Below are 26,710 nucleotides of genomic sequence, written 5' to 3'. Positions count from 1 at the left end.
CCATCTCTGCACTAATTTTGCAGCTATGAGAAATTTGACTTTGTTGCTGTTGCTGCAGCACTAAATTGGACAAAATTTCAGATGAATTGCTTTCGGTGAATTCAAAGCAAGGAGCAGCGTTACGGGCATGAGTGATGTAATCTCCTGATTTTGAAATTTCATGGATCAGTATTTCAGCGCCTCCTGAGGACGGTACAATGTTCAGCTGACTCAAAAACTAAAAACGCAAAGATTGAACAGGCGTTATTCATTTTCATGCTTCCAAATGAACAGGCACCTCACTAATGCAGGTATACATTCTTCTCTAAATACTATTGGCTATGACTTTCTTTTCAATTATCCCTTCAAGTTGATGCATTTACTATTCAAGCTAGTCTCTGGAACTACTGTGTGCACCACAACAGTGACCACTTTTGAGGCTTTTTTAAAACTTTTACTTCATATTACTTCCCCCCACCCTCAAATTCAGAAGACTCACACTCTGTCTGCCAGGTTTTAAACAGGCTTTAGAATGAGAACAGCACAAGGTGAAGCAAAAGAACAGCAAACATTGCCAGAAAATGTGGGACTCCTATAATTAAGGAATTAAGTTGCATGGGACTCATCATGACTGAAGTGCAAAAGTAGAACAGGTCAGTGGTCTGTGTCCAGCCTGGCAGTGAAAAAGCACAGCAGCCAACCATATGACACTGAATAAGAACCAGTTTTTGAGAGCACATTATATTTCATTTATGATATAACGTCTATTACAGGTTGTATTTGAAGAGCTACACTTCGAATTGACAATGCAATCTTTGTGATGAATGCCTTCCTTGTTTCATGTAATGAATATTTACTGCTTCCATTCCTTTGTCTAATAGTGAAGAGTGAAATAACCTTAAATGGAAAATGAAAAAAAAAAGAAAGTATTTTACTGTATTGTTTAATTTTTGTCCTGAGTAAATGGTTTGAACGCTGCCATATTTTATTTTTGTGGGGTCATAAGCTGTTTGGAACAAATATTGAGCCAGCTTTCAATATTTTTTTTGCCATATTTTACTCATTCTTTGAAAGATGCTGCCTGTTGTTTTTCCTTAGACATATTGGAAATTATGTGCAATTCTTTTTATTCTGTGTCAAATGTCCTCCACACATCCAGTGGGGTCATTGGTATACCGACTCTGCATTTGTACAAATATTACTTTTTAGCGTGTGCTTGCTGAACTAATGCCTTGCTTTGGCTGCAGCCCCATGAGGAATAGTGCAGTTAAATAACAGATCTTTCAAGCTTTAAGTCACAGGGAATGCTATGGCTGGCTGAGGGAAAAGTCACTGAGAGGAAATTAGAATAATATTTTAAAATCCACTGATTTGGTTCTGCTCCATAACGTGGACTGATGGCAGTTGCCTAGATGTTATAGAAGTAGTCAGTTTGTGACTGGGAGGCCAGAAAAATGTGTTTGGGAAGAGTGAGTGAGCAACGAAACAGGACAAGTGGAAAAAGAACATGCAGGCTCAGCTGAGTTCACATGGTAGTGTCACAATGAAAAGAAGGGAGTGACAGAAGAGTAATGTGGATACATCAGAGATAATTTCACCCCAGTGCAACGGGTTTCCTCGGTCACAGTTGCATGCTGAAGACAGATAAAAGATAAATGTGTAGCCTTCTTGTGGCGAATGGCACCACTTGGTGCCGCTCCTTTGAATGTGACACTAGGGGGCGCTGTCGCTCCTTCTTTACCTCGTCGAGGCTGTGGAGTCGGGCAGACAGACAGGCGGGGAGGCAGCTTCGGAAATCCTCCCATCCCTCCGCCGACGGACTGATTTGCAATTCAATAAGTCACAATGTCATCTCTTTAGCTTTTACACATTTAGCTGACAAAGGGAACCAGGCACGCTGCCTTATGAAATATCGTCTCGGACTTAAAGAAGACCTTAATGTTCTCTCTCTCTTCTGGCTTGTTTAGTTACCCCCCCCCCCCCCCCAGCACACACGCACGCACACACACACACACACACACACACACACACACACAAGGCGTATTAATAGAAAGTGAATGACTTTTATTAAAGGTGTCTGGTGGATCACATATTGGAGTTGTACAAGTTGCCACACACCACTGGAAGCGGTTGTGTGCGCGCGCGCGCGCGTGCGCATGTATGCCTGTGCAGGAGAAGTTGGCTTCTATCGATTACAGAGAGAACAGGTGTAGCGTGTGTCTGCGTATGAATAATGCAGAGAGGGGCTTTGAAAGGATAAACACGGGAACGCGCGCGCACGGAACTGACACACAAACCAAACTAGGCCTCTTCGTATGGCAGGTCTCGTTTTAAACGTTAAATCTGATTCTTCTGGGCAGTAAAGACTTTGTCTCCGATTGTTTGATCTATTTGCAGTCATTGGTTTTTAATGGCCACTTTAACAGTTTGTGTTTCATGTTTCTGTGAGTTTTTGACTCTTTACTTTATATTTTGACAGCTGCTTTAGGTGTGGTATGTACGTGCCCCCTTCCAAAATGAATAAATAATAATTATAACCTTATACCATCTATTCAAATCTGAATTTATGAACGGGAAAAAAATTAATTCCTACACCCTCCATTGGCTTCTTAACTGTCACTCAAATGCTCAAACCACGCCCATCCTACTCCCCTTTTCTGCCCCACAGCCTCCGCTGGCCCTCCTCCTCCTCCTCTTCCTCTTTCCTCTGCCGGCTGGTGGAAGCGTCAGTCCTCCTTCTCTTCTGTCCTCTGCTCTCCTCCCTCCATCCCGCGGACGAGTGTATAGAGCTTCTCAAGTTAAGCCCAGACGCACAAGAACGCATAACACGCACAGCAAGAGGAGTGTAGTCGGTGGATAGGCAGAGGCAAGAAGGAAAAGGAGAGCGGACGGAACTGCTCCTGGGCGAGCTGAATTTGGATTTTATTTAAAATATGAGCGTTAAGTGACAGAGTTTTCTTGGGTTTTGCTGTTTCAAAACCACCTATGAAGTGGACCTTTTAATTCGTTGGGAGTTCTGAGTTTACTCTGCTGATCTGTTTAAACTTTGGAACAAGGAAAGTGTGATAAAGGGAGAGACACTGAGGTTTTCTCAGCTTTAGCTGTCACGTTTGGATAAATAAAGCGGAGGAGCGCACCGGTGGAAAAAACTCACCACGGGGGAAAACGGGTTCATTCCTCGGTTCTGTCTTTAAGGGAGAGACATCGTAGACTTTTTTGGGGGGGTGGTGGATTAAGAAAGAAGCCACTCCGCACCGGAATCGCCGATCGATGATTGCTTCTATATTACTGACTCCTAAAGGATTTATAGTTTACTCCAAACCTCATTTACGCGGTGTCTTAGGTCAAGCACAGTGGGAGCGCAGTTTGGTCAAAATGAGATTACTGATGGCACCGACGCGGTAGTAATCATCTGAGGGGAAAGGAAAGAGATAAAACAAATTAGAAGATCCGCGTTTGTCCTTTTTGCGAACAGTCCCGTGTTTTTTTTCTTTTTCTTTAACCGACACGAGGGATGGAAACGGTCTGTAGAAGAGGCTCCGCTCCGGTGGTGGGACGTCGCCTCTGGAAGACGGTGCTCCTTCTTTTCCTGTGGAAAGGTAAGAGATGCACATGATGAAAACTTCTGGTTAGTTTGATACGTTTCGTTTCGTTGTTTTGGGCTAGAAACCTGGAACGTCACACTCACACAATATGTTATTTTTTGTTTCGTCATCTTTGAAAATGTGAGTATTAAGGGCAAAATTGTAATGGGTTCTGTAGTTCTCGCTCTAAAGTCACCGTTTGTTGTTGGAACATCATTGCGTTATGAGTTGTTATTGTCAGGGTTATTCAGGCGGTGATGTAAAAAATTGCAACAAGGATTAAGTCCAATACAAAACTCTGTTTACTCTCCGTCCTGCAAGTCAGCAGTGTGGCAGTATACTCCACTAAAAAAGTGTCAAACTGTAGCAAGTTGCATGAATTTATGACGCTTTAGGATTTTTAAGATATTTTTGTGCCATATGGCGCACAGGCTGGAGGTTATATGTGCCAACTTTTTAACACTGCTCTGGAAATTCAAATGAAGCGAGGTTATATATTTTTTTTCACCAAACGACGATCGATTAGCCTATATTCACCTTGACACCTCCTGTATCCCTGAGAGTGTGTGGAATAATAAGTAATTGACTGACCTGAAGCTCAAATGACAGATGTCTACTAACTGGTTCCCTCTGAGACACGCGTATCCCGGCTAGTCAGAGGCTGAGGTACCCGTGTGTATGTTTGAGGTGATGGATTAAGATAATTATAGGGTGTTTATTTTACTAATAAATGTTATATTATTGTTTCAATTTGAGGGAAAAAGACAGACTATATGTGGGTAACGCACGACCTCTTCTGCGTTCCCGGAATATAGTTTAGAAGTGATTGAGGTGACCTGAAGGACTTTTAGAAAATTATGAGGTCCTTTAAATTGAAGATAGAAATCGAACCAGTTGTCCCCTCGTCTGTCTTAACATTTACTCATGGGGATTAGGGAACTAAGAGAAAACGACGTGTAATAGCCCCATTGTGCAGTTGAGGTGAAATTATAAGATTCCTTCTTCCTTTCAAATTGCGCGCATTGTAGAGGGAAACAGAAAAGAGAGGTCAAGATCTCTCATCTATGCCCGTCAATGAAAAGCACTGACTTCATTACAGAACTCTTTAAATGGCTTTTATATGAGTCTGACTTATGGTGCGTGACTTATAAAACCCATAGAACAGAAATGAATCGGTAATATAAGCTCAATTAAAACTACTTTAAAAGATTATTTTATTCATTGTGTTTTACAGTGTGCGCAGATGGCGAGTCCCCTATCTTACTCAAGAACACTACACAAGGCTGAGATATTCTGAATTCAGGTCGGGTAACACCACCACCCACTTACTCCAGCATAATATGAGGAGGGCTGACAGATATTTTGGGTTTAAAGCCCTCCGAGTGCGCGTTTGTACGCCTCCGTTTTCCACACAAACGACAGTCTTTCAGCATTAGTAAGACATTCCCGTGAGTGTCTTATGTGTCCGTGTGCGCGCTTGTATGTGCGCATTTTAATCAGCTCCGATCACTCACGGCCCACTGAATACTTAACAGTCGCTGCGTTGTGCGCTTTGGAGCGCGGTGGTCGCCGTGGCCGCGGCGCACGGCAAAACGACAGGAGACTGGAGAGGAAACAGCGAGCAGGGGCGACGCGCCGGAAAACAGCTGTGCCCGGCAAAACGGCTGAGTAACCAAAACATGAAATCAACCAGACAACCCCCTCCTTTCTTCTCCTCCTGTCACCTTTTTTTCTCTGCTGTTTTCCTGCTTCTGTTCTTATGGGGTGAAGTGCAGAAATACAGAACATTTTCCTTCTGTACATGTTTGTTTGACAGTGTGTATTGCTCAGTGACTGACGCTGAGTAACTCCAAAGTCAGGAAAGCCAAAAGTATCCTTCATTGCTCTATTACAGCCTCTCTCTCTCTCTCTCTGTCTCTCTCTCTTTCACACACAAACGCACTTATGTTTTTTACATCTCTCTAAGGCCACTCATTTTCATAATGCATTCCATAGCCCCTTCTCAACTAAAAGCGTTACCCCAACCCTTACCCTGATACTTAACCCAAACCAAAAAAGTCTAACTGTAACACTGAGACCAAGTCCTAACCTGCAAACAGCCATTTTGAATTTGTCCACACAACCATATAAAGAAATGCATGTGTGCACACACTCACTTGCATGCATGGAAAAAGGTCTGTTCCAATTCGGCTGTAGTTAAACAGTCTTTATTGGGCATCGGGGAGTTCTGGCACACATGGTGTAATGGGCACCCAAGGCTAGTTAAAGAAAGCAAAACGACCTCAGCTTCTCCCTCTCCTCCTATCTTTCTCCTGTCCTCTCTGTCCCTCCCTCTCTCCCTGTGTGGATTTCCAGATTCAGTGTGCAAATCTTCCTCAGTGCAAGTGCATCATTGTTCAGTTGTCAATGCACTGCTTGTGCCTGTGAGCGTTTACATTTATACGAGTTGCATGATTTCGATCAGTCATCTGTGTTTGTGTATATGCTGCTGTCTGTAACTGTACTGTAGCTATCATTTATAAACCTTTCCACCTATGTCGAAAAGCCTTAGCTTCAGAAAATCTGAACTTTGACTATGAAAACGTGTTTTTCTCAGTTTCACTGTATAGTTTCTGACTTTTTCTTATCAAAAGCACTGCATGTCACAGAACGTCTAATCAAAGACTTATTTATTGCCCTCTTATCTCCCCAGTTGTCCGTGTTTGTGTCATTGTCTCATTATTCCCTGAGTGGTGTCTCTATTTTTATGTCACTCCATTTCATTGTAATTACATCACTCTGCTATTTCATCATCCAGGTTGTCTGCAGGTTGTCATTGTGGGGTTGTTCCTAAGCCGAGCGTCAGAACCTGTTCAAAGTCAAGCAGTTAGTTTGGTCTTGAAGGTTCAGAGGCTGAATAGTCACTGCAGAGGGTCATGACTCGCCCTGTTATCCCAGCAGTAAGTCCGTTGTGGGTGGGCAGCTGGGGAATTCCCTACATGCCCTACATGAGTTGTCAAATGCTCTGATGGATTTCTTTTATTTCCTCATTCCTGTATGTGCGCACGTGCATGCAATTTCACGATGGTTGCAACTCTTCTGTAGCCAGATATTTGACTTTGTTGAAAATATACTGGTACTGGTTTACATCTTGGAGGAAAAGTAAAAAGAAAATTTATAGAAATGCAGAAGATACATATTTTACAGATTTGTCCAGCAGACAGGATTGACAAATTTACACATCTTGGTAACAGTTCTATGAACAGGTGAATATATAATTATAAGAAGGTGACTATCTTTGTATAGACATTAGCCATCAAAACTAAATGCCCAAACTCAGCCCTTACCCCGTCGTGAATCGAATTCAAACCTTAACCCTAAAACAACGTTAAACCTCAAACAAGAGTCAGAAAAAGTGAAAACTGGCCAAAATGTCCTCACTTCATCAGAATGTCCTCAGTTTGATGAAGTTATGCTCAAAAGGTCCTCACAAAAATAGACTTGGTCAGGCACATACTTGTATGCTTAAGTGTGCTTGTACACACACACACACACACCCTCACACACACACACACACACACACATACAGCACATTCAAGCACGGCCACACACAGAGGGAGCTTTTTCCTCTGAAAAATAATCAACAGAGAACATTGTAAATGGGATGAGAAACATTGGAAAAATGGAAAATGTGAACTTTTAGCATTTACTCATGAGTGCAAGAGGGAAGGGGTGGGGAGCAGAAAGAGTGTGAGAGCTGGCTAAACACCATAATGTTAGAAAATGACACCTCATCAAAGTGAGTCTTTTTCTTTCTCTGTCTCTCTCTCTCTCTTTCACACACACTCACACACACTCACATGGCCTTTTGGTGATGTTGAAAGTGAGAGGGCAGAACAGAGAGAGAGAGAGAGAGTCGTGGTCTGGGTAAATCGAAGGAAGTGGACATAAAACACTGGTTGCTGTATACCCCCTTTCCCCCCAGTCATAAGATGACATTTTTTCCTAGTGTTGATTCTTGTCTGTGTTGTATGTTCTAGACATTGCAGTGGGACTGTAAGGTCACCTGTTTTGGAAGGTGAAAGAGAAAGACTCTCGCCACGAAAAAACTTTTGTCGAGCTGCTCCTGAAAAGGGAGAGAAAAACACTTGAACTGGCACTTCCTCTGCTCAGTGCCCAAAGTAATCCTGAAATGGACAGATGTGCAACAACCTGCACTGCGTAGAAATGTCATACTACTTTTCTCTAAATCACAAATTAGTACACAGATTTATAGATGTGCAGTTACCAAAACAAAGTGCGATCTTAACAAGCTTGTGCTAATTTTACATACAAAAACCTTTCAGACGACCTTGTGTCTTACCTGTCTTACATGGAAACGTCTAAGCTCTTCCCACATGGAAAGATTGAGTTTCCCTGACCATCACACTACCACCACCATATTTTACTGTTGGTATGATGTTCTTTTTCTGAAATGTGGTGTTACTTTTATGCCAGATGTAATGGGACACACACCTTCCAAAAGGTTCAACTTTTGTCTCGTCAGTCCACAGAGTATTTTCCCAAAAGTCTTGGGGATCATCAAGATGTTTTCTGGCAAAACTGAGACGAGCCTTTATGTTCTTTTTGCTCAGCAGAGGTTTTCGTCTTGAAACTCTGCCATGCAGACCGTTTTTGCCCAGTCTCTTTCTTTTGGTGGAGTCATGAACAGGGACCTTAACTGAGGCAAGTGAGGCCTGCAGTTCTTTGGATGTTGTTGTGGGGTCTTTTGTGACCTCTTGGATGAGGTGTCGCAGTGCTCTTGGGGTAATTTTAGTCGGCAGGCCACTCCTGGGAAGATTCTCCACTGTTCCATGTTTTCACCATTTGTAGATAATGGCTCTCACTGTGGTTCGCTGCAGTCCCAAAGCTTTAGAAATGGCTTTATAACCTTTTCCAGACTGATAGATCTCAATTACTTTCTTTCTCATTTGTTTTTGAATTTCTTTGGATCTTGGCATGATGTCTAGCTTTAGAGGATCTTTTGGTCTACTTCACTTTGTCAGACAGGTCCTATTTAAGTGATTTCTTGATTGTGAACAGGTGTGGCAGTAATCAGGCCTGGGTGTGGCTAGAGGAATTGAACTCAGGTGTGATAACCCCCAGTTAAGTTTTAACAGGGGCACTTTTTCACAAAGGGCCATGTAGTTTTGGATTTTGTTTTCCCTTAATAATAAAAACCATTTAAAAACTGCATGATGTGTTTACTTGTGTTATCTTTGACTAATATTTCAATTTGTTTGATGATCTGAAACATTAAAATGTGACAAACATGCAAAAAAATAAGAAATCAGGAAGGGGGCCAACACTTTCTCACACCACTGTATAAACACACAGACTGATACCCACGCACACTCACAGAGCTGGATGATAAGGACATGAATTGGCCGTCATTGTCATGAGACCAGCTCTTGTCATCACACAGAGGAGGGAGCATCATAGATGGAGAGATTAGAGAGAGAGAGAGGAAGAGAGAGAAAGAGAGAGGAAGGGAGAGAGGGAGAGAGGGATTTTCTTTTCCCTTCAGAGTGTATGCATCCTCCATGTCCCTTCTTTTTGTATCAGTAAATCTCATCTAGAAGGATACTGTTTGCTGCAGGGCTTGGACATATTTACACTGACACACACACACACTTATGCGCACACACCCACTAAAGTGCATTTCTCTTTCTGGCATACACGTGGCAGATGGGACACAAGAATGAGTTAATAGAGACACAATGTGGAATCATATGAACTCACAGTCTTGTAGCCAAAGTAAAAATGTCTAGAATAGAACTCAAATTTCAAAGACAAAAATAACTTTGTATTTTCAAGGGTATTTGGCAATTACAAGACATTTGGTAAGGAAAATGACTCATAGCTTAAATAGTCCCTGAAAGAGTTTTTCTCTCATGCTATAATCCTTCTCTGCATCAGACATCTCATATGTTGACTGTCTGTTTTCAAATAAAACAGCAGGCTTTAAACAAAGTAGGTTGTGTGATGTGTCAAGTTTTATACTTGTTTCAAATGGCCACAGTTTGTGGTCGAGGAGCAATCAGGGCCACAATGCCCCTCTACCTCCAAGATCTCTCTTCTAGAACTCTGTGCTCTTACTTTATCTGAAGTGCTTGATGGGAGGTTGAATAGTTTTAGAACCTCCCTCTCCTAGAACTGTGCAGCATCAGAGTAGGACTTTGTGTTCAGACATTTCTGTAACTTTCTGAAACTGTGAATATGATGCTTTGACACCCTCACTACACTTCATTCTTCTTACCTGAAATGTTCTCAAAAATCTTTTTTTTTCTCAGTATTAAAAGGAAAAACCCACCAGAGTTGTAGTTTTTGCAAGGTGAACTTTAATGACAGTAATGGCCTATTGTCTTTATTGCAGTGTTAATCTATTAATCTGATCTGGCAGTGGCTGAAAGACAACTGATTAGTCTAAATAGTTCATAGTAATTAGTCCACCTTCTTCTGTAAAAGCCTGCATGTTTGTGTGCCTGCATTCACTCTTTGACCATGAGACTGCTGGATTTCAAAGGCCTGTTGAGAGGTTTAAGGGTCTTGCTAATGAGCAAGTCATTTCCCTCAGATTAGCATGAATAGCCAGGCTAATTTTGTGTGTACCTGCTTGTGTGCATGTCTGTTTGTGTGTATGTGTGTGACTGCTACTGTAGGCCTAAAAGTTATGTCCTGGGTTTTAAGGTTGAACTAATCAGCAACACATTTCAACACATTAGCTTCACTTGGGCGATTTGCCACACATGAAGGTGTGTGCGTGTGTGTGTGTGTGTGTGAACCTGAATGGAGTGGTTATCATTCTGAAACAATGGCCAAGAGGAGACTAACATGCTGAAGATATGAACATCAGGTTTGATTGTCCTCATAGAAATGTGATTTCATGTAATGTATCAGTATGATATGCACTTGTGTGTGTGTGTGTGTGTGTATTTGGATGTGAAAGATTTTAAAGACTAAACTACTTGAAATAGATTAACTGCATCTATTGGATAACAATATTCAACACTACATGGTCATAATATATGACCTAACATGGTCATATACTGTAGGAAAACCTGTGTGTGCCAAGATTATTGGGTCATATTAAACCTGAAATCCTAACACAACTATTTTCATCCACTATGTATTCACCTAAGGCTCCATTCTTTCTTTGCATTTCTTCTTTTTCTCATTTCCTCTTCACCTCTACATTCCTGTCTTGCATTAATGTATGACTGATTTGATATTTGTTTTTCTCATTGGAGTGCTAATATTTAGCTGATGGTCTGCTGCCTAGCTGAGTCTTTTGATAGCCAATCATATATTTAGTTGTTTCATTACAACATAATTTTTCTCTGACAAACATCAGAGGAACAATAACTGGTTTAATGGCCCAGTACTTAGCAGAAACAAGAGTAAGAGACAATTTTCTCTGTCTTTTTTCCATTTCTTCTTTTTGTATTCTGTTGCTTCTCAGGCTTTATTGTGGTGTTTGTGCTCATTTAATCATTCCCATACGGTCATCAATCAATCTTACACCTAATCTTTCTGCATCCTTCTGTCCTTTTTCTCCATTGATCTTCTTTTTCCCTCTCGTTTGTCACATACTTCTTTTTTACTTTCTTTCTTATAGTGCAGTTTCTGTTCTTTACTTAGGTTTTTTTTCTGCCTTCACTTTATCTCCTGCCATCATGTCTCTGTCTGTCTGTCTGTCTGTCTGTCTCCTTTATCTAAAATGCAATATTTCTCTCCTAGTCATCTCCTCTTCCTTTCTGAGCCCTTTCCTCTCCCCTCTCCTAGTTTGTCTCTCTCTGTCACTTATCAATATTTTCCCACCTGTTTTCTGTTTTTCTCTCTTGTGCCCTCTCCTCGATCCTTACATCTTTGACTCTCAATCTCTATTTCTCCCCCTCTGAGCAGCTCTTTACCAGTTCTTGTGTGTGTGCGAGCCGCTCAGCCTAAATGATTTTCCATTACTAATGCCTGTTAACAGAGCTCCATCAAGCTAATGAAACTGAAAACTTTCATCTAATCCAAATTGATTTTAAACCTGAAACCTCACGAGTGCAAAAAAAGAGAGAGACAGAACAGAACACAGTTGTGTTAATGACGCACACAGAAATCAATTAGTTTGTCATTTTACTCTTGTCCTTGGGAGATAGAAGGCCCAAAAGGCCTAGTGTTCAACTGTGTGTTTGTGTACATGAGACACTGTACAGAGTATAAGTGGATTGTATGTTTGGCCAGTGTTTGAAGTTTTGTCCATTAAAAAAAGTTATATTAAAGGCGTGCTTTCTGAATCAGATGTCTGATAAAGCAGCACTATACTAGGTTACTTCAGATCAGCAGTAGAAGTTATGAGGTTGTGAACTAGCACAGTTACAGAAATGCCTTGTAGGACACCTTACAGCCATTTAAAGAACTTGTCTATTTTTACTGTCGCCATCCAAATATTCACTCTAGAAGCCTTTTGATTACTGGTCCAAAATGTGACATTCCAGCATGGATCTAAAGTAGCATGATTAGTTTAGTGAACTAAGACATGGACACATATTGTGACTGTGAGTCAATCTGAGATCTGGTGGTTTTGGGACTTTAGCACTTCAGATTTTAGCTAAAGTCAAAGTGTGTGTGGCCTTTGAGGCGATGGGAGAAATGCTAGTTAAAAACAGTCTGAAAACAATGAGCAATGAAAAATAGAAGATAGTTTCATAATTGAGTTTGTCAGGTTTTAGTAAGAAACTGCAGCTCACCTGGATCTCACCTCACTCTTACAAAGTTCTTCCTCCTCCAAATTCATAGTTCTTGTTGCCCATGTCTCTGTCACATTTTTCTTTTCCTCCTCTCCTTTCAATTTTCAGCCATGATTAGCAAAGAGTTTCAGTTTGAAACACACAAGGATTGTGGGAATTACCTAGCAGTCTGACTCTTATCAAGTCTACTTGTCACGGGTTGTCCTCAGCATTTAGTCATTATTTTCAAGAGAAAATATTTTTTTGATACAAGGTGACAGGAAATGAATGAAGAGGGAAGGGGGAGAACATCCAAGAAAGGAGATGAACTGAAACAACCCTTTCTCCTGTTATGTTGTTGCTCAATATGCATTTCTTTCCTATGACTTTCAGAACTACAAAACCAGTGTATTTTAGCTTCCAGTTTGTTTACATAATTGATAATCCATAGTGTGACTCTGTTAGGGGATGTAAAATCCAAAAAATCTCCAGTGCTGCATGAGAATGGTACTGTTGCAGAAAACATATTTTCACGTCTGGTTTATTTGGAAATGAAGAAGTATATTGTTTTAATATTTTTGTCTTTAAATAGTCACCATAGGCAAATAAATTTTTTTTCGTTCAGCCTGGCAGTAACATCCAGTGAATGTGTGATTTCTTTTTCTATTTATGTTTCATTGCTTTGTAGTTTCTTAACTGCCATGTTGGTTTTGAGCCTGAAAAGGAGCGTAAAACATCCCCTTCATATTGTGCTTGGAGTTCACTTTCCTGATTGAATGTGCCGAAAGAAGGTAAATATAATAAAAGTAGTGAGGTCACCAGTTGTCTGAAATAAACCTCCATTCAGGTTGGAGTGAGACACAACTAAAGTAAATAAAAATAAATAAATAAATAAATCATAGAGGAACAATCACACAATGAATACCAGACTTTTGCTCCCAGAGGGCACAAGTCTTAAACTCTTGTCACAGGTAATTATCTAGTTGACTAGACTCTAGTCTCAGATGTGATTGTGAAAACACGTTTGAGCTACATACCTTTGATAATTGTTGTCAGAATGCTGTTTACATCAAACCTGCTGCTGCAATTCTGCCATTCAGTATATTGAGACTTATGCCAAAGCATGTATACAGTTGCTAAAATCTCACACTGCACACAATACTGAAAGTAATAGGCAAAAAATGAAAAAAGAACACAGTCTGTCACAGGGCAAGAGTGTTTTAAAAAGTTTGTGAGTATGAGTTTGTGCCCCTTAGGTAATCATTAATGTTAAATAAAGCATCACAACAAGCACACATTTTTATATTTTGGATCAGCCTAATGACTGTATTTAATTTGATAATATAAGCTTTACATTTATTTAGTCATTAAATGTAAGTAGGATTTTGCCAGGTGTACGACATTTTGGTGAAACAAACTAAGACGTGTGCAAAAGAACCATTCAATCCCCATTTGTGCTTCTATGTATGTAGTCCGGGGCCCATGGGCTTTGAATCTTTGGCTCAGGGCTGCTACCAAACACTTGATGGCATTAGCTACAGTCTGGGTGAATGAGAGAAAGGAAACGGTTAGGAAGAGGGAGTAGAAGAGGGAGACCAGGCCAGGCCATGATCTGGGCACGGTGGAGAAAATGGGATGAAGAGATGGAGTGAGTGAGAGAGAGTGATGAAAAGGGGATGAAAAAGTAGCAGTGTGAAATGAGACTTTGAGGAGTAGAGGGAAGAGGGAAAGATTAGGAAGAGATGAGGAGGAGAGCAGAAAAAGAGAAAAAGGTAGAGAATGTAGGAGGGAGGGAGGGGGAGAGAGGGAAAGAACAAATTACAAGCCAAGAGAAGGAAAAGATAGAATGGAGAAAAAAGGAAAGAACAAGGTGAACAGATTTGGAAAACAACGGAATGAGAGCAACTGTTGTTGGATGAAAGAAAAAGCTGAAGTGCAGGGGTTAGGGACAGACACAGATTTCACTCTGTGTTGCTCTTAGCCTGTAGGCCAGAATTACGGTAGAGATTTTCACTATTTACAAAGCTCCCAGTGGCCTCAGGACTCCATCTACATAATGTTAACATGCTCAACTTGGCTGCAGTCTGCCCGTCAAAGAAAGACGGTGTAAGGATTTTGGGCATCAATCCCTAAGGCCTACCAAGAGGCCAGCAAGAGGGAGGCACAGATGTCTTCATGGCAAGACTTGACACGGAGTAACTGAATTAAAATGCTTGTTTTAAAAATGTCCACATTATACTGACCTATGCTTAACTTCAATTATTAAACTCCGATTATCTGAGCTGATAATAGGCCCAATCATAGCACAAGAAAATATCAAGCTCATGTCACAAAATGTGGTTTATGAATTTGAAGAATCACAAAAGGAAAAATAAATGCAGCTGCTCTTAGTGGCTGAGACAGAGTCGAGAGAAGGTGTTCACAATTGAAGTACATCAGGTTTCCTGTATGAAAAGACACAAACATCGATCTGCTGTTTGGAGTAGCTGAACTTGCTCTTCCTCTCATTATTTCTTATTGAAATGAATGATTGGAATGGAAAGGATGAAATAAAGCCACTGTCTCACCCCACTGGTAGATAGAAGAGAGTAAATGCTCCTGGAGATGCAAAAAAATCCTTGCAGTGAAAGCAGATGCACTAAAATGATGAGAACATTGACATCTCAGTGAGATGTAGCATCAGGCTTAAGAAGTGAACAACTAAAGCAAGACAGCCTTGTGATTACAGTGTGAATCACTAATAGACACCCATTTACATTGTCTTGTTCAACCTTTGTGTAGAGAACTTGAACCACAAATTTGACCTTTTTCTGTTTGTTTTAGTAATGGCCTTATTATTTCTGCCTCAGCTATGTCTTACATGAATATCAGTTGCGATGATCCCCATAGCATTTCTTATAAATGTTTTCAGAGCCAGTAAATTGATCATTCATATTCATGTTAGACAGTCTTCCCTTTTACGCTGAAACCGACTGATTTAAGGAGAAAGCCTTACAACTATTTTGACGCACTTTGAAAGAACATGCAGTAGTCTACGACAACTTACTCTGACTGGCTCAGTTCTTTTTTCCTTGAAATTACATTCTTATACTTCAACTCTGTGCTTTGGTTTTCTTTTTTGACCATGATTCCTATAACCTTAACCAAATGTTTTAAATACCTACACATAACTATAAAAAAAGTTTAATCATGTTTAATAGGAACAAATATTAAAAAACAAAAAAACAAAACTGGGGATGAAAAATTGAGGATGCAGGAATGCCCATCTAATTTAGTTTCTATCAGCTTTTGCTTGTGTTTTAGTAGAGAATTCTAGCAGAGAATACTGGTAACCTTGAACAGGCTAAATTTTTCCTGCCTCCTCTTGCCAGGCTGCACTGACTCTGATCACTCCTCTTGAAACAAGTGATTGTGTTGTCCGCAGGCTGCATGTAAACTACACAAATACAGCATCAGTTTTTATTACTGGTTCAGTTTGGTTTCACTTTATCCATCCATCCATCATCTATACCCCCTTATTCCTTAACCAGGGTCCCAGGGATCTGCTGGAGCCTATCCCAGCTCTCTTTGGGTGAAAGGCAGGGGTCCACCCTGGACAGGTCCCCAGTCCATCACAGGGCCACATAGAGACAAACAACCTCACACACTCACACTCACTCCTATGGGCAATTTAGAGTCACCAATCAACCTGACATACATGTTTTTGGACTGTGGGAGGAAACCAGAGTAACACAACAACAATTTTGCTCCACTAAAATAGGTCCTATTTTTTCATTCTTCAGAAATGAAGCGAAGTGCACATTTTAAGATTGAATATCTTGACTGAGCTCTTACATATGGTAAGCAAATGAAGTAGAGTTTTTTGCGTCTCTGTTTTGTGGTTAGTATTTTCACTAATGCATTTCTTTGTCGGAAATATCTTCAGTGAGTACTGAGCAAGTATCTCTGTGTGTGCGTGTGTGCGCGTGTGTGTGCGTGTGTGCGTAATGTGTTTGCCAAGTCTGTGTGTATGTGCGTCTCTGTAAATGAACATTTCTGTGTGCTTAGACTTTCAGGCTCCAGTATTTGTTAAAGAAGGAGGAAGCGATTAGCTGCCTGTTAACAAACCTCTTAACGAACCCCACTAATGAACCCTGAGGCCAGCTCTGGGATAGACTCGGCATGCCACCATAATTAGACTGGCAAATAAGACCTCGTTATGCAAACGAGTTAGAGTTAATCTGCATATCTTTACCTGAGACACTCGACTTACACTGACAAATGTTTACCCATCGGCTGTGAGGAGGAAATGAGGACGGACAGGAGAGGTGAAGGAGAAAGGAGGAGACAAAGGTAATGAGCAATGCACAACAACAAAGAGTTGTTTAACCTACAACATAGAACGTGCTGGCGGCAGTCATTAATAGAAAAAAGTGGGTGAAAGAGAGGAATGAAGGATGGAAATAAGACATCTTAGGACAAGACAAAAAAATGTTTTGTACTTAGATCTTATTCAGGTTATTGTTTATCGCATGCGATTGGTTTGTGCCAAGGTATGTGCCAACATCCTTCTACAAAGGAATAGTTTCTGCTTGATAGTTTGTCCGGATTCCCAAAGGAGCAGTTTGTGTACATCTTTTAAATTATGACCATCTTGTAGTCCTGTACCTTTTGGAAATGCTGTTTGGTTCAGCAGGAAAGAATGTTGTACTGAAATTACACTTAAAGAAGGGGCTTTGTTAGGGAACATATTGAGGTTGTTTGTCACTCTGCAGCACTGTTTTTTATGAGGTTGGACTGAAACTTTCACATCTCTGATATAAGGGAACACAAAAAGCAAAAAACTCCTGTTCTGTACTGAGATGACCTATGGTGTGCTGTGAAGCATGAGAGACTCGTAGTGATTGGTTCTTGGCTGAAGTGTGTATCGTCCTGGCAGTGGTCTCCAGGGTTGATAGGTATAACCCCTGCATGGCAACGGGGTTCCTGATTGATCACTCACTACAGCCAACACACACCTGGTAGAGTGCTGTGGATATAGACAATGTATATACTGTATCATGAGCCTTCTGCTTATGAGCAGGAAAAATTCATAGTTGAGTGTGTCTGTTGGTGTCACCTGATACTGATTGGCATTGTTTTGTGTAATAGGTCAGGCCATTCTAGTAGGTCAAACAATAAACTACTTTTGAGGACTGTGGTGTGTAATATGTGTGTCTATAAGAGTGAGTCATTGGATCTGTGTATGTGTGAGTTTTGGCTCATTAGTGTAGTGGTTCAGAGGTGATTATTTATCATTGTGTTGCCAAGCCTGCTGAGCTGTGAAACAGTTGGCCGCCATCTTTATTACACACACACACACACACACAGACACACACACTAACACGAGGGCCATGTAATAATTTCTACAATTATTACATGTCCCCCTGTGATCTGAACATGCTCACACACCCTTTATTCCTTATCATAAATGTTATACCTTGACACAAGCATACTTCCATGAACACACCTCCCATTGCGCACACACGCTCACACTCTCCTACCAGCATATACAAACACACACTCTCTGGCTCTCTCCCTTTCCTCTACCCCTGACTTTGTCCCTGTGACCTTGCCAGTGGCTGCTGCTGAGATTTCTGTGCAGGGGGTTGGAGGGCGGATGGAGAAAGGCTTGGCCAGGGATCACACAACTTTCATCCCTCTATCCATCCGTTCGTCCGGCTGATGAATGAGAGAAAAGTTTTCCCCCCTCTGTTGACAGATGGCTGTGGAGTTTTGGGGGAATTGTGAGGAGTTCATTTATAATGAAGCTCCCCTTTGGATTGCAGCTCCATCAGCAACGTAATTTATTTTCAAATTGTGCGTAAATGCAGTTTTCAAAAAGTGACTATGACTGATCACAGACAGAACAATTGTTGGACTTCCAATATTCCACATGCCCACTGAACTACCACTGCATTGAAGCCCTGTCTGCAGGAGTAATTGAAAACTTTTCTGATGTCACATGGAAAAGTAGTAATTAGATGGTTGCCAGATGTACATATAACAGCAGAATCACTAACATGAAACTGAGCAGTACATTATATAGTGTGTAGTCATGGTTTCTTTTTGGGCTTTATTTTTGCATATATTGACCTATCACATTGTCAAATTAAATGTGATGCATTTGCAGACTTAGCTTTATCAGTCAATATATATAACAACATGCAGACAGGTGACAAATAAAACCTGAATAATGAGTTGAGATGCATAACAAGTGTGGACATTTCCATACAGGGCATCGGGGGTCACTAACTGGTTTGAGAATGAAAATCATGTAAATTTTATGCCATGGCCTTTGTGTCACCAGATCTCAACCTGTTCGAACCACATGTTGGAGAATTTGGATCAGCTTGTTCAGCTTGAACTGAACTGAACTGGCACTGAAATTTGCTGTTGTCGTGTGGCTGCAGGTCACAAGATAAATTATGAGTTTGAGTGATTTATACATCCTTTCAAGGCTCACTGCATCCTTAAACACTGCATATACTTTGGGATGTCTTTTTGAGACTGTACAGGGACAATTAATTCATCATCCTACTGTGAACATTGAGTGCTAAACAGTAGAATAATACAATTCAAGTTATAGACCTATCAATAAGGAATAGTTGTATTTGATAAGTCAGGGTCTTACTGCATAAAAAGTTGAGCCAAGTTTGAGTTTAAGTCAGGAAGATCCCACATTTTTATTGCCAGAGCTGTATTTTTCATGCAGTGTTCCTGTCAATCTGAACATAATCTTAGATATTGCTCTCCATAACCAACAGGCCCTGAATGACAAATGAATATCTCTTGGTGTTCCATCCCTCATGCAGACTTCCAGAGACTGATCTCATCCACATTAAGGAGTGCTGTGTGGCCAAACACATTACTAAGAAAATTCACGTTTTCATTGGTTTGTTCATTATTTCTATAAACCTTTACCATTGAAAATCAATCAACCCATCTCACTTGCATTACTGTACAGACTTATTTTCTCTGTGACTCTAATGTCAAAGATTTTTATGTTGAAAGTGATTGAAAGTCATTTTTGTTCAAGCTTTAGTGCTGTTCTAAAATAATTGGTGCTGTTAGACAGTAAAAGAGATTTTCTGTAGTGTAGTGGCCACCAATCTCATTCTGTTATTTCTATGCCAAATTTCATATGCCAGTGATTTATTGATGTAATATATATGATGCTGCACATACACCAGCTCGAACAGACGTACTTTGTGTGTGTCTGGCAGTATCCATACTGCACAGTTACTGCCTTATACACACACAGCTGCTGGCTGCCATTTTGAGGAACAGCTGACATTTGCCTTCGCTCTCCATCAGATACATTACTGGGCATGGGCCTCTGACATTTCTAACAGTGTGTGTGTGTGTGTGTGTGTGTGTGTGTGTGTTTGAATGAATGGGGGGGGGGGGGGGGGGGGGGGATGAGTTACTTGGGCATGCCCCCTTGACATTTTATTGGATGCTAATGGCATTCATTGTCATGGCAGCTGGAGGGGAGGCGGGCCTCGCTGTCTGTCTATAAATGGCACCTGTCACTCACCTGTAGTTGTGTGCATATGTATGTTGTGAGGTAGGGGGAGGTTATCGTGACACATGGCCAGCGTTTGGTCAAGCACTTTGGCCATTGTTTGTTGTTTTTTTAAAGGGTGTTTTATAAATAAATTGACTTGAGTTGACTTGACAGTGTTGGATAGTGTCACCAGTGTGTGTGTGTGGTGTTAGAAGAGAATGTGTGTTTGTGGTTTGCTGGTGCTTGTACCTGGATGTGTGGGTGGGTGTGCATCTGTGTGTGGGTATGTGTGTGTTTGTGTGGGCAGTCAGTGGTCTCCTTTGCTTGTGTGTGTGTCTGGAGGGCAGTGAGATAAAGGAGCCTGCTTTTTTCTGATAAGGACCCCCACCTCCACCTCTCTATCACACTGCTGTTCTGTGTTTCTCCTCTCCATCCTTCTACTCATTCCTCTCTATCTGTAACTGTACTGACACCACTGCTTCTCTTTGCTCTCTTTGTGAACCACTCCCTACCTTTCAACCTGTCTGTGTGAGGAATATTTAATTTAATTTAATCACGGAAACAATGTGATGTTGTTTATAGGTTAATAGAAAAAGTATTTTTGTATTAACTTATGTGGCTTGGATATATTTGGAGTATTATAAATGACAGGAAATAATATAATAGCTTTTTTAAACATATCTAATAATCTTTTCATCACATGTAGGCTGAGCAACCTTTGTGTTAAACAAATTTCTTATTTTACTTCTGCTGTTTTCCTCTGTTCTTGTTTTAGTTTTTGCTTATTTCATACAGAAGCAAAATGTAACAGCTGGCTTTTCTTTGTGAAACAAATCCACATTTCTTTAATATTTATTTAGTCAGCTTGGCTATAAATCTGGTGTTGAAACACTTTATAGTGCACCTGTTGAGAGCTTATCACCTGGGAAAAACATGCCAAGAAAAAAAAAAGTCATTTCTGTTATTGAAATATACTTTTTATATACATACATGTGATGTCATTTTACTTGAGTTAAATTAATTTTAAATGTATTCATTATTATTCCATATTGTGCCACATTTCTACAATCATTATCCTATATATGCCAGTGAATTTAAAAGCTGACAAAAATCACATTGCACATCATTTTGAACAAGTCAGCTATTAAAATGTTAATGTCTCAAAAAATGAGTGCCAACGTGAAGCGTCTCGCCACCTGGTTTGTCTGCTGTTAAGACAGAAATGACTCTTAATTCTAATATTGCCACATAGTGCTGATTTCCACAAGGACAGGTTTCTCCCTTTTCCCTCAGAATCAGGTCAGGATCAGCTCTAGTAACAGCTGATAATGATTCAGGTAGAGACCTCAGCAGGCAAGTTGGTTTGAACCACAATCCTCCACTGTAACGGCCTACCTGCTCGCCCCTTTAATCCTGTTAATAACTGTAAATCTGACATACATGCAGATAGTCCAGTGAGGATTAGGCTGTAAGTGGTGCTCAACAGGAAACCAGATGTATCCTGTACCTCTGTGCTTTGATCCCTCGTACTACATTCTCCTCCGTCTTTTTCACTTCATACCTTTTTTTACTTTAAAATGTTGAAGCCAAAGAGAAACACAAAATCTCAATTCCACTAATCGCGTCCACATTTCCATCACTTGTGTCTTAGTCTGCCCATGTGGTATGCTAAGAAAAAGCAGCAAGGACAGAGGAGCTGGGAAACATGTTTTAGGAGGTATGAGATGACTTTTCTCATGATCACAAGTAGATTTCTGATAAAGGGTCAATCTGTAATCGACATCCACAGGACGGACTCGGGTGTCCTTGGTTGAATCTCCCCCAGACAAACTCCTTGCGTTTTGCTCCAAAACGACTTCCAGGTCGACCCTGAACCAAGAAGCAATAAAATAAGGGTTTGTGAGTTTGTCAGAATATAAAGGCCTTGATCCAATCTGGCTTAAACTATACCGTACTTTTACTTTGGTTTGGGGAAAAGCTTCTTCCAGATGAATAAATGTAAATGTAATGATTTATCAAACTAAGATATTTAAATATAGCTTTCCCTTTCTTTTTCATCCTCACTAACTTTAGTTCACTGCCTCCCTCTTTTGAGTCATGATACATTTTCTCCCCCTCCTCTGTTGGACATCTGTTCATTCTCTGCACATCACTGGAGGATAGGAGTACCCCCCACATATGTACCTTCCCTCTTCCCCCCTCTGTCTCCTGCCCTACATATGGTACTTATTTTTTCCCCCTTTCAGTTTGCTCACAAACTTAGTTTTCTCCTCAGTTTTTCTTCCCTCGTTGTAACATTGGTTTTGTTCCTGTGTCTGTTTTCCTCTATACTTATTTCCAGCTTCACTGTCTTTATCTTTCTTTCGGTCTTTCTTTCTGTCTTTCTTTCTTTCTATGTCTTTTCCTTCCTCTGTCTTTCTCTCTCTCCCAGCTGGCTCTTTAAGAGCTGTTTGCCATCTGATGTTCCTATGAGAGGTAATTAAAGCCTGAATCACTGACTGTACGTGTGTGTGTGTGTGTGTTTGTGTGTGTGTTTGTGGGTAGAAATGGATTAATTTCATAACAGTTTTCCTCCAGGCTAGCTGAAAAACCTTTGGGACAAAACCCAACACCAAAGGCCCACTACCATCACACCAATTCCATCATGGGCTTTTCACATGTCATATTGTACCTAAACTAATCATCATCCTGTCAAATTAAGTTGTATTTATTCTTCCTATTTCATCCCACTTCTCAATGTCGCTGTATGTCTATTTATCAGAAATGTACTGAAGCCTATACTGAAAAAAACCGAACATAATTTCTTTATTTTAAGTTCTTTTTGAAGACAGCAGTATATCAAGTCATTTACATTTATAGATGCTTATACCAGATGTAGGTGATCAGCCGTATCATGTCTCACATAAAAAATAATTAGATAAAATGAAACCATGTGAATTTCCTTGTGAGATCAATTACAGCACCACCATACCACCTCCTTGGGCCAAAGCAGTTAAGCCAAGACTGCCTCTTTTAGTAGTGCTGAGCTACAAGCAACAGTTGCATTATTTCTGAATGACTCCAAACCACAAACACAAGAAATGTCTACCAGTATAGCAGCTATACAACAGAATGACTCTAATAACTCAACTGTATTTAGTAACACTAGCTTAAGGCTGCACTTAAGAAACAAACGACAGAGGCTACATCCATTTCTTATGTATTGGTGTCATCTATTATTTTTTCTCTGCCTGTTTCTATTCATCTCTGCTTCTCTTTGTCTTTATTTCTCTGTATCCCACCATCTCTGTTGCTCTCTCTTGTCTCCCACTTGTTTTCTTGTTTTCTCACTTGCTTGTCTTTCTGTCATTAGTTCTATTTCAGCCACACCCACACAGCTCCTTGCCTCATCCATCATTTCCCAGTGCTGGTTTTCTCTCTGAGTGTGTGTGTGTGTGTGTGTGTGTGTGTGTGTGTGTGTGTGTGAGAGACAGTGACTCAGAAGAAGATAGAGTGAGACAATTCACGTCTGTGTTTTTTGTTGTCTTTTGCATTTCATCTATTTTATGGGCATTTTATGTTTACTTTGAGATGAGACTGAGTGAGAAAGAAAAAACAGAGCGTTCTCTCATAGACTGCTTGATGGACACACAATGTAGAATTAATTTAACTGTTATATTATTTATTAGCAGTGACACAAGTTAAACACAAGTTAATCAACTATGTAATGACTTTTTGTGCCCTGCTTTATCCTGCAATGGCTGAATAAGCATTTTCAGCAATGGCGCACTTCACATTTATCCAATTACACATGTTCACACCTGGGAGCTGCCCACTACAACCACAGACTTTGACTATTCGCTACAGAGCGGCTCCAGCAACTGGGGTTAATTGCTCTGCTTAAGGATTCATTACTAGTAATTGTTAAGGGAAGCAAAGAGCGTTTCTCTGTCAGTCTCCCCATTCAGGCTTTTATAGCAGACTCAGATCTTAAACAAGCAGGTTTCTGGTCATCAGACACAGAGTCTTACTGTGTGGTGAAAATCACACACATATATTAAATTCACTCAATGCTGCAAAATTCAGGCAATTTAATTTCTTTTAATCAAACCCATGTTCAGGCTTGGTTCTACATTTCCACTAACTGGATCTCGAGCACCAATAATCAGATGAAAAGATGGCAATTCAAACACTTTGTTAACACTTTGTCACACTTTAGAAATAACAAACACACAAATCAGATCCATTCAGTCAAAGTCCATTTGAGCACTTTTTGAAATTTGTTGATCTTTAGCTGGTCTATTTTTGGCAATTGATTCTGGAATGAAAACACTATTAATTTGACAATATGTCATGTTGATGTTTGGCAATTTAATGGTGGTTGGGTGAAAGACTCCAACATGCCCTGCAGGTTTCTGCATACTGTCTGCAGTAATTAGCATGTACATACTCATTAGTCACTCTCTTGTCTTTGCAGAATTGTTATGCACCATGTTTAAGCAGGCATTATGGTGCCATTTTGCTGCCACGTCACTTTCTTTAAAAGGCACTAACCTGGAATGGGGGGCATTATTGACCCTGCATCATGCTGGCTCAATGTTCTAAAGTGTCAGCTTCATGTGTGGATGAAAGGGAAGAGGCTGCTTGGCAGCAAAGGGGCGTGGTGTTTTTTAGTATGTTATTTCTGCACCCGCCCCCCAGGGACTTAAATTGAATCCAAGAGTCTAAAAATAACACTGGGCTGACATTTTGGTGGCTTTGTAAGGTTTAGTGTAAATAAGCCAAGAAATCACGATGAAGGGTCAACTTACCAAAATCTCTACATGAAGTATTTGTTGCTCACCGACATTAGGGCAGGCCCTGTGAACCAGTATATAGCAAGCACACAGCAATGTTGCAGTAGAAGCAGTAGAAGGCAAACATGGTAGATTTTTGTCAGTACTGTACTGCAGGCTACTGCATTCATGTGGTTATGTATAGTATGCTGCCACAACTGCAGCCTTTCCCCATTGTTTCCCATACAATAGTTGCCATGTGCAGATACTGTAGAAAGATAATGTTTAAATAGGACAATATGGTTGAAATATCAGAGCTGAAAGTATAGAACCGCCAGATCTGTTAATGTCACGTCCTTATTAAGCTTTTATGTAATCTGTCAATGAAAGGCTCAAGAGTACTTGCTATACTGCTATATATTGCAGTTAGACAGAAAAGTGTCTTTTGTTTAACAGTAACAGACCTTGGTGCGAATGCTGTTTATGGATACAGTACTCATGATGCCTACTATCATAAACCTAACTGATTCAGCTAATGCATACCTAGCATACCTGGTATGCATTAGCTGTTGTTTTTCTTAATACTGGTGAATTAAGATGGATCACCTACCCAGAAATAATGACTCATATGTTTCCTCTCTTCTGTTTGCTTCTTTCAACATAAGCCAAGAGTGCTGTTTATTAATGAAATAAAAAGTTGATTCAAAGAAAGATGGAAGCTATTATCAGTACTGTATTGTGTCTAGTGTCATGATACTGGGCAAGGTTTGAAAAAAAAACAAACAAAAAACTACAAACTACTCCAAAGTATTAGTCAGCCAAGCGTTCACTGTGGTGTAGACCAGAGCACAGTCCAAGATTTATTTTGCCGAGACATTAATGTGTTGCTCAAATCTCAACCACAACACAGAATCCAGTGCCCAGTCTTTTCTTCTCTACAGAAGATAACACACAAACAAAAAACACAATGCAGAGCAATGACACTGCAAGGCAAATACCCATGGTGTGTAGGAGAGATACTTGTAAGACAGGGGCACAGAGAGAGAGGGTTACACCTGTATTGCAACATTTTGATTAAGTTTGAGTATGCACGATAATGACAGTGATGCTGCTAGAGGCTTTCTCTTCACTTCAGATACCAAAACTCTTATGTTAAAAGTAACTTATGCAATTTTTGTTATAAAATATTTAAAGATGCACAAAATAGTGGCAACTGTCAGTCATAATTTGTCAAACCCAATGTGGGAAAAAGCTTAGAATCAATAACAAATTGAAATGCTCTGAGCAGGAAAAAGATGAGAATAGACAGGGAGTGCAGGACTGAGAAGGGAAAAGAAGAGCAATGAATATTTGGAATTTAAGTGAGAAGAAAAGAAAGTGCAAACTTGAATAAAGAAATGTCAAGGACAAAGGAATGCAGGAGATGAGAAACGGTGAATAGCAAATATTGCTGTTTATTGATTAGAAGTTCTTGTATGTGTTGGCAGTGCTTTAGGATTACAATTTCTTTGTATCTATGGATAGATGGAGATAAAGCAGCCAACTGTACAGACAACCCCATGATCTAATTGGAAGAGAGAATACAGTGAGGAGCAGAGAAATAAATAGGAGATAAAAATGGACATCTACAAAGGAGTGGATGAAGAAAGAGGAGAATAAATGGAAGATGATGAGAGAGATAAGAAGAGACAGAGGAGGAGAAAAAACCTTTCTTCGTGAAAGATTCCAAGACAAGAAAATGCAAAAGTTAGGAGGGAAGGGGGAAGGGGCTAGATGATGATGGAAGAAGACAGATGGAAGTTTTATTTGCCTGTGCTGACGTACCTTAATGTTTTACCAGATACTGTACGTCTCCCCCTTAAACAAACTCACTCTCACTCTCATTACTGTTACTCTTCCCAGTGTTTTAGTTTTCTGCGTAAAATTTGTATGTCATCTTTGCTTTTTTATTGTAATTGTGAACTATCTCAAACTGCCCAGACTCAAAGTTACACAATCACAGAACCTGATGCTAAAACTAGCAAATTCTCTCTAAAAGGACATACTTGACTTAGGTGGTGTTAATTAATAAGGTGGTTTTGAGCCACAAGAGCAGATGGAAACAGTGACAGAAAAATTAGCTGGATCTTT

The 26,710-nt window shown here is 40.3% G+C and overlaps 1 protein-coding gene across 1 annotated transcript in view; it reads left to right on the top strand.

Annotated features, from left to right (window-relative positions):
* The first annotated feature begins 3,507 nt into the window (after window positions 1-3,507).
* Window positions 3,508-26,710, top strand: part of LOC113138321 (transmembrane protein 132C) — a 199,736-nt gene continuing 176,533 nt past the window's right edge. Inside the window, exon 1 of the mRNA XM_026320639.1 lies at window positions 3,508-3,578. The gene's annotated coding sequence lies outside the window, so the exon portion shown is untranslated. The remainder of the gene's footprint in view (window positions 3,579-26,710) is intronic.

This window comes from Mastacembelus armatus, chromosome 9 (assembly GCF_900324485.2).
Source record: "Mastacembelus armatus chromosome 9, fMasArm1.2, whole genome shotgun sequence".
Classification (NCBI taxonomy): Eukaryota; Metazoa; Chordata; class Actinopteri; order Synbranchiformes; family Mastacembelidae; genus Mastacembelus; species Mastacembelus armatus.
This window is presented reverse-complemented; position numbering and strand designations above follow the sequence as displayed.